Raw genomic sequence first — 6,589 nt, 5'->3', positions numbered from 1 at the left:
TGGGGATGAAGCTCTGAGTCTGCTGGGGGCAGGGGGGCAAGGTCTTCTCTGGTGGGTGCACACGAGGGTTTTAAAGTTTAACGAAGGCTGCTGTGGTTCGGAGCTGCAGTTTGGGGCGGGCCAGGACCCCTAACTCTACGTAGCTGGAAACTTCGCAGAGTAAGGGCACGGTGAGGAGGAGGTGGCGGGGACCGTCACGGTCCGATGCCCCACTCCTCCATCCAGGATGCTCCTGGCTCTGCCCTTGCCCTTGAGGATGCCGCTCAACCCCTCCTCTCCTCGGCTTCTCTTCGGTGAAACGTGAATAGCGGATGCGCATCTCAGTGGCGGTCTGGGGACCAAAGTCTCTCGTGAGCTGGGGGAGACCGCGGCTGGGCATCCCCGTGTGACCATGGCGTGTTCGTGTGTGTGTGCCCGCACTGTATGCAGGACACTCAGTGAAGGAATAACCACAGGGGGGTGACGGGGATTAGCAGGTTCCTGGTGGCAGAAAGCGGGGAGAGCCTTTCCGGACGCGTGGAGGAGGCCGGAGGTGGTCCAGGGCTACACACACAGGCATCTTAGGGCATCAGAGGCCAGAGCAGAGGGAGCGTCCGGGCGTTTTGAAGAGGCCCTGGAGCACCTGTCTCCAAGTGAAGGAGTCTTGGAGGAATGTTAGGGAAGAAGGTGGATTGGTATAAGGCGGATCCATTACACAGAAGGAAGAGAATGTAGGTTAAACAGATAAAAAGCACAAAAAGACACGGAAACGTAGCCTTCCGTCTGGTGCCTGCCGTGAGCTGACAGCCGTTTGGAACCCAAGAACGTGGGTTCCATGTGTTTGCTCAGAGACATTAGGCAGGCAGGGACTTTGGCCAGCTCCGTGGGCATCCAGGCCCAGTCCCTCTGACTGTGACTCTCAGCCCAGGCCTTGAGGAGACACTTTCCTGAAAGGCCACCCAGCCCTCAGTCCAAGCCCAGCCTTTTCTAGAACACGGTCCAGGGTGGAGCCCAGGCTTCATTTCAGAGGGTCCCTTCTTTTCCCGTAGACCTCCCCCAGGGACCTTCACCTCCCCGGGTGACACGCCTCACTGAGGGAAGTGTGCGCCATCTCCAGCTGGGATGGGAATGAACACAAAATGAGAGCCGCTCTCCCACAGCAGCCTTCGTTAAACTTTAAAACCCTCGCGTGCACCCGCTCTCTACTCAAACCCTCCAGGGGTCCTTGTCCCCTCATCCATTCCAGGCCGTGTCTGCACAGATACAAATGATCCTGTGGGAGGAGAGGTGGGTCAGGGGCTCTTACCTCTTCCTCTGTCTCTCCCTCTTTCTTTTTTTAATTGGGGAAATTTGAACACAAATGCAACTCGAGAGGAAAAGACTTGCACATGTTATTTATAATTGCCATATTTTATCAAATACAATATGCTATCGATTTTAAGACAAATAACTATTCTGTATGTCATTCGAAAGGAAAAATTTGTGGAATTATGACATCCTGTCTTGATTTCAGAGATGTTAAAATGGGGGGGGGCTGCGTGCAACATATTCGATATGAAAAAGCGCTGCACGTCCGTTTGAAAGTCGAGTAAGTCATGAGCAAAGTACTAGATACCTAGTATTTGTTTACAAACCCTTGTTCAGTGTTACTGTGTGACAGGCAGTTTTCTTAATACTTTATAAATAATTATTTAATCTTTGAAACAACCCTATGAGGTAAGATCTCATTTTCCCGATCAGAAAATCCAGGCACCGAGAGGTTCGGAAACCTTCCCAAAGGCAGTAAGTAGCAGATCCAAGCTCCCCCCGCGGTGTCGCCCCCAGACTCTGTTCTCGCCACTGGTGGCGGGTCCACAGGGAAGGTCTGACGAATACACGAACGAGTGAGTGAATGAATGGAGAAAATAACGAAAACTGGACTTCAAGCATAGACCTTGGCACAAATGTCTCCCTTCCGGAGGGCCAGCGTGTCTTCCGCAAGTTCAAGGTCATCGAGCACTAAATTCTAAAGGACCCGAGGAAACAGCAGGGAGCGGGGCGTGGTGCATGGGAAGGGACGGAAAGCTGCGGAACAATCAGTATGACTACCCGGTGGTCGTTGCTCTGCGGTTCGTCTAACTGAAGCCTCATGATTAATCACGGCGTCACCTGGGTGGCGAGGGGACATTGCTGCGGGAGAGAGCGCCACCTGCTGACGGCCGTGCCCACGGCTGGGGACTTGCATCCGGGACCTCGCGCAGCTTCAGCGACCGACCTCAGGCGACGAGGCCACGCGGCAGGTAACAGCGCCGGAAGGAAGCCGTCTTCGGCAGAGGCTGGAGCACCTGGCGAAGATCTGCTCGGCCCGACGTGGCCGGCGCTGCAGAGCCCGTCATTCCCACGCCGCACACTGCCACGGTGAACGCACGAAGGCCGCAGGAGAGGGCGCGACGGGCAGAAAATAAACAAGGACTCCGGTAATTTCTGACAGTGATGCCGCCAAGAAAATGAAACCAGAAATAGGACGAGAACTGTCCCGCCAATGAAAATGACCAATGAGCTCAGAAGATGTTATTACTGGCACTCTCCAGGCTCCAGGTAAAGTCTGTAGCCTGAGGTCGGTTGAATGCAGTTGTGAGCCGGGCAGTGAGCAGTGAGCTTGCTAGGACTGCATCCTCTGCCTCTGAACCCACAGCCTGGCGCTCAGCAGGCTGCCCAGGAAGTAAGAGATGCAGGGAGGATGAAGGAGGATGCGCGGAGGATGCAGGGAGGATGCACGGAGATGCGCGGAGGATGCAGGGAGGATGCAGGAAGGATGCGCGGAGGATGAAGGGAGAATGCGCGGAGGATGCAGGGAGGATGTGCGGAGGATGAAGGGAGGATGCGCGGAGGATGCAGGGAGGATGCGCGGAGGAAGAGGCAATGCAGGAGGTCGGAGCAGACACCTTACACCAGTCGTCATTTCTACTTCTCCTGAGAGCTGTCTCCAGTACCTGAGTGTCTCTAGAAGGTTACAGAAGTAAAATGATAACGCCCTGTGGATGTTTACACGGACTCTCAGAATCTGATGGCCCTTGATGTGTAAGTGTGCCCTTCAGAGGGAGAAAAGAAAGAAGCCAAGTCGCTAAGCCCTTGCCGTATGTGGCCGTGGATTTGCCGACGAGACTTCTACAGATGTTGTACATTTGAAAAATTGTATCGTTTTCTTATTATCTGCATCTCATCGTGCGGGAGGACGTGTGCCCTTCCTGTGCTCCTGCAGTGGGCTGTCATTTCTAAGATGGGAAGAGAAATTCTGGTGAGAGTCCGGCGTGTGGCTCCTCCCCAGTCGCCAGCAGGGCAGGGGGACCAGACTAGAGGAAGAGACTCCTTTGTGTTTGAGGTGGGCAGGATGTGGCCATGTCCTCTGGATGTCCAAGGCAGGGTCTTCGCGTTGTCAGGACCCCTCTTGGACAGCTCGTGGTTGCTGCTCCCCTCGGAAGCGGGAAAGGACATGTGTTTCCTCGCCTCCCATGGCTTTGCTTCCCAGGGCCAGGCACAGGGTGCAGCTGCTCCTGAGCAGAGGGGCTGAAACCACGTCAATTCACACTGAGTCTTGAAAAATTTACCGTCGTTTCCACACCATGCATCCTACCACTGGGCTTAATCGCTCGGTCTGACGAGCCCAGCCTACAAAGCCGACACCTCTCAGACTCGCGGACAGGAAGGAGACGCGTGGTTCTGATGCAGGCCCGAGTGCTCCGTTGTCACTGCGGACAACAGCGTGGCCACTGAGGACCTGACCGTCGCCTGCGTCCTCCAGCCTTCCACTTGTTACTTCCTAACAAAAAGCAAGACGCTGTTTAATGTGCTTTTACTGAATTTGAAAGCGGCTGCAAGCATTTGAAGAAATAAACCATCAGGAAACATAAAGTAAGCAGAGCAGAGTCCAAAGTGCTTTTTACCAATTAGGACGGGCGCCGACAGCGCAGACTTCCCTCCGCCAGCCCTCCCTGGACCCTTCGGGGTTATCTGTCCTGCTGTTATCCTTCAGGAAACGTCCCTAAAAAGCTACTAAGGCAAAACCGAGTCACAGGGTGACGAAACATGATGAGACTTTCCTGGGCAGAGCTTGCTGGGCTGTACGTTTCACAATTTCCCCCCATCACCATAAAACTCTCAACCCCAGGACTGAGAGTTCCCTCCTTTGTGAAGTCATTTCCTTGTCACTGGTTTTTCGCATTGGGTCCAGTGAGCAATCTAGAATGCCTGCGGATGGAACCCATATGACATGGCACTTCCCCCTGCCCATACGGTCCCCCGACTGTTCGGACACTCAGACTGTTTCCACAAGACTATAGCTTTGTGTGTGTGTGTGTGTGTGTGTGTGTGTGTGTGTGTGTGTGTGTGTGTCATTTTATTATCGTGGCTCTTTTAATGTAGATCTCTTAGTAACTTGGCACCTTGTTATCTCAGTGTCTTGAGCTAGAGAAGTTTATTGATTGTGACAATGACAATATGTTTTCTCTGAGACATCTCACTGATTCAGTCAGCATTTTGTGGAGTACCGGCAGGACCAAGCCAGGGCTGTGGGACCGAGGCCGGTGAATGAGGCGGGGGGCTGTCAGGTTAGGAGAAGCACAAGCACCGTGATTTGATGAGGCGGGAGTGGGGGGCGCACCTGAGGGATGGTAAGAAATGAGGTGAGGGGACCTGGGACGTAAATTCACTGCTTTAGTACGTCGCTAAGACAACAGAATCCCTGTCCTTTTGATTACTAACCAGAAACCTATCAGATGCTTCATTTACTTTGAAATTTTAGACACACATACACACATACACAGACCTCTTTACTTTTGGGGGGGTGAAAAAGCTTTTTTTTTTAATTTAAAACTTTTAATTTTTGACATACAAAAAGCTGTATATAATCAATGAATACAACTCGAACTTGGAGACAGGTGTCCGCCCATGAAAAACCATCACCACAATCTATGCCATGAATTTGTCATCGCTTCCAAAAGTTCCCTCCTGTCCTCTTAGCACTAGTTTTACTTTTTATCCTTTCCTTTTGATTTAAAAACAATGGGCTCTGCCCAGTCACCAAGGATGTGGGTATGGCACATGGGAAGATGTTTATTATGCTTGGTGCTGCTTCTACAGTCTCCATGTATCTATGTATTTATCAACGACATACATTTTTGGTTATAAGCCTTGGCTTACAAGCTCCTTTTCAAAATCATTTTTTTTTTCCATACTAAATAGTGGAATATATAAAGTATAGGCATATATATATGTATATATCTGAGTTGATGTTTCGGCTTATTCTGTATAAGCAGCTATATGGATTTGGGAAACGTCAAGAAACTTGAAAAATGAGGTGTACAGTGAAGTAGGCATCTAATTAGTTATTAGAGGAACCAAATACAATGGCGTGTAAAAACTGCTCACTGTTCCAATCCCCAGTGTGGGACGCTGCGGTTCTGTCTTAGCCCCTGCTTCAGATGGTTCCCCTCGATCTGAGGCCTGTGGCCCTCCATCTGTCAAAGTCTCGCTGTCTGAGTTTCTAAAAGGAAGGCATTTTAAAAATCTTGCGTTTCACTGTGGATTGCTACTGAACCGATGTTCATTTCAGCTCAGGCAAATCGTTTTCAGGCTGTTGGGTATGGGGACACTTCCGCAGGTCCTTTTTCTGATTCTCATCAATTATGAGGTGACACGGACAGGAGTGAAGTCAGAGCAGTAAGACTTAAGAGAGCCAGGGAGAGAATCGAGTGGCTTTTAAATGGAATAACAAGTCAGCTGGGCAGTTAGTTCCCAGCGGTAAGAGTAAGGCGGTCGGCAAAAAAGAAAAAAGAAAAACAGTGAAAATAATTTATATCACACACGTTACTTTTCTTCCATGAGAGTATCACATAAACCCCAGCATTTTGGTGGAAATTCAGAGATGAGGGAAGCTGACAGTGTGGTGCGTCAGAACACCGTTTCAAAGGAATGGGAAAACATTGATGCTGGTGGTTACGTGCAGAACTGTCGAGAGAGAAAAAGCCAGATTCTCAAGAGCTGCGTAGAATAAAGGAGCGATTCTCTGGGTCAGGACCGGGCCTTTCGCTCCTGAGGAATCCGGGCTGACTCATCTGTGTGCTAGCAGCCTCCCGATGCACATTCCCGTCACATTCTGTGTAGCAACCATCAGGATAACAGCGTTTCCTCCCTTATTAATCTTTCTTAAGTCGGGGTGGGTTATGAAGTTCACACAAAAGACAACGTAAACAGTCTGGCAGCCCTCAAAATGTGACGCATCCGGCTACGGAACGACCCAGTAATCCCATTCCTAGGCGCCTACCCAGGGGACATGAAACCGTAAATCTGCAAGAAACTCGGACGTGGATAGTCCTAGCGGCACTTTTTGTAATAGCCGAAAAGCGGACACAGCCCCGATGTCCCTAAACCAGCAAATGGATGAGTAAAATACGGCCTGTCCACACGTCCGACTATCAGCCAGCAGTACAAAGGAAGGAAGCTCTGATACATGTCAGCAGAACAGGTCGTCCGTAAGAGGCCTCGTGTTGTATGATGCCATTTCTTCTACATGTCTAGAACGGTCAGACTCCGACACAGTAGATTAATGGTGGCCCAGGGCTGAGGAGGCGGG

At 50.9% G+C, this 6,589-nt stretch overlaps 1 long non-coding RNA gene across 1 annotated transcript; it reads left to right on the top strand.

Annotated features, from left to right (window-relative positions):
- The first annotated feature begins 2,251 nt into the window (after positions 1-2,251).
- LOC111729930 lies at positions 2,252-4,297 on the top strand. The gene is made up of 2 exons (XR_002776466.1): positions 2,252-2,556; positions 2,939-4,297. It is a non-coding gene; the product is annotated as an uncharacterized LOC111729930 (long non-coding RNA).
- The last annotated feature ends 2,292 nt before the right edge of the window (positions 4,298-6,589 follow it).

Source organism: Pteropus vampyrus, unplaced genomic scaffold (genome assembly GCF_000151845.1).
Source record: "Pteropus vampyrus isolate Shadow unplaced genomic scaffold, Pvam_2.0 Scaffold290, whole genome shotgun sequence".
NCBI lineage: Eukaryota > Metazoa > Chordata > Mammalia > Chiroptera > Pteropodidae > Pteropus > Pteropus vampyrus.
Note: the sequence above shows the minus strand (reverse complement) of the source record. Positions and strands in the feature narration are given on the sequence as shown.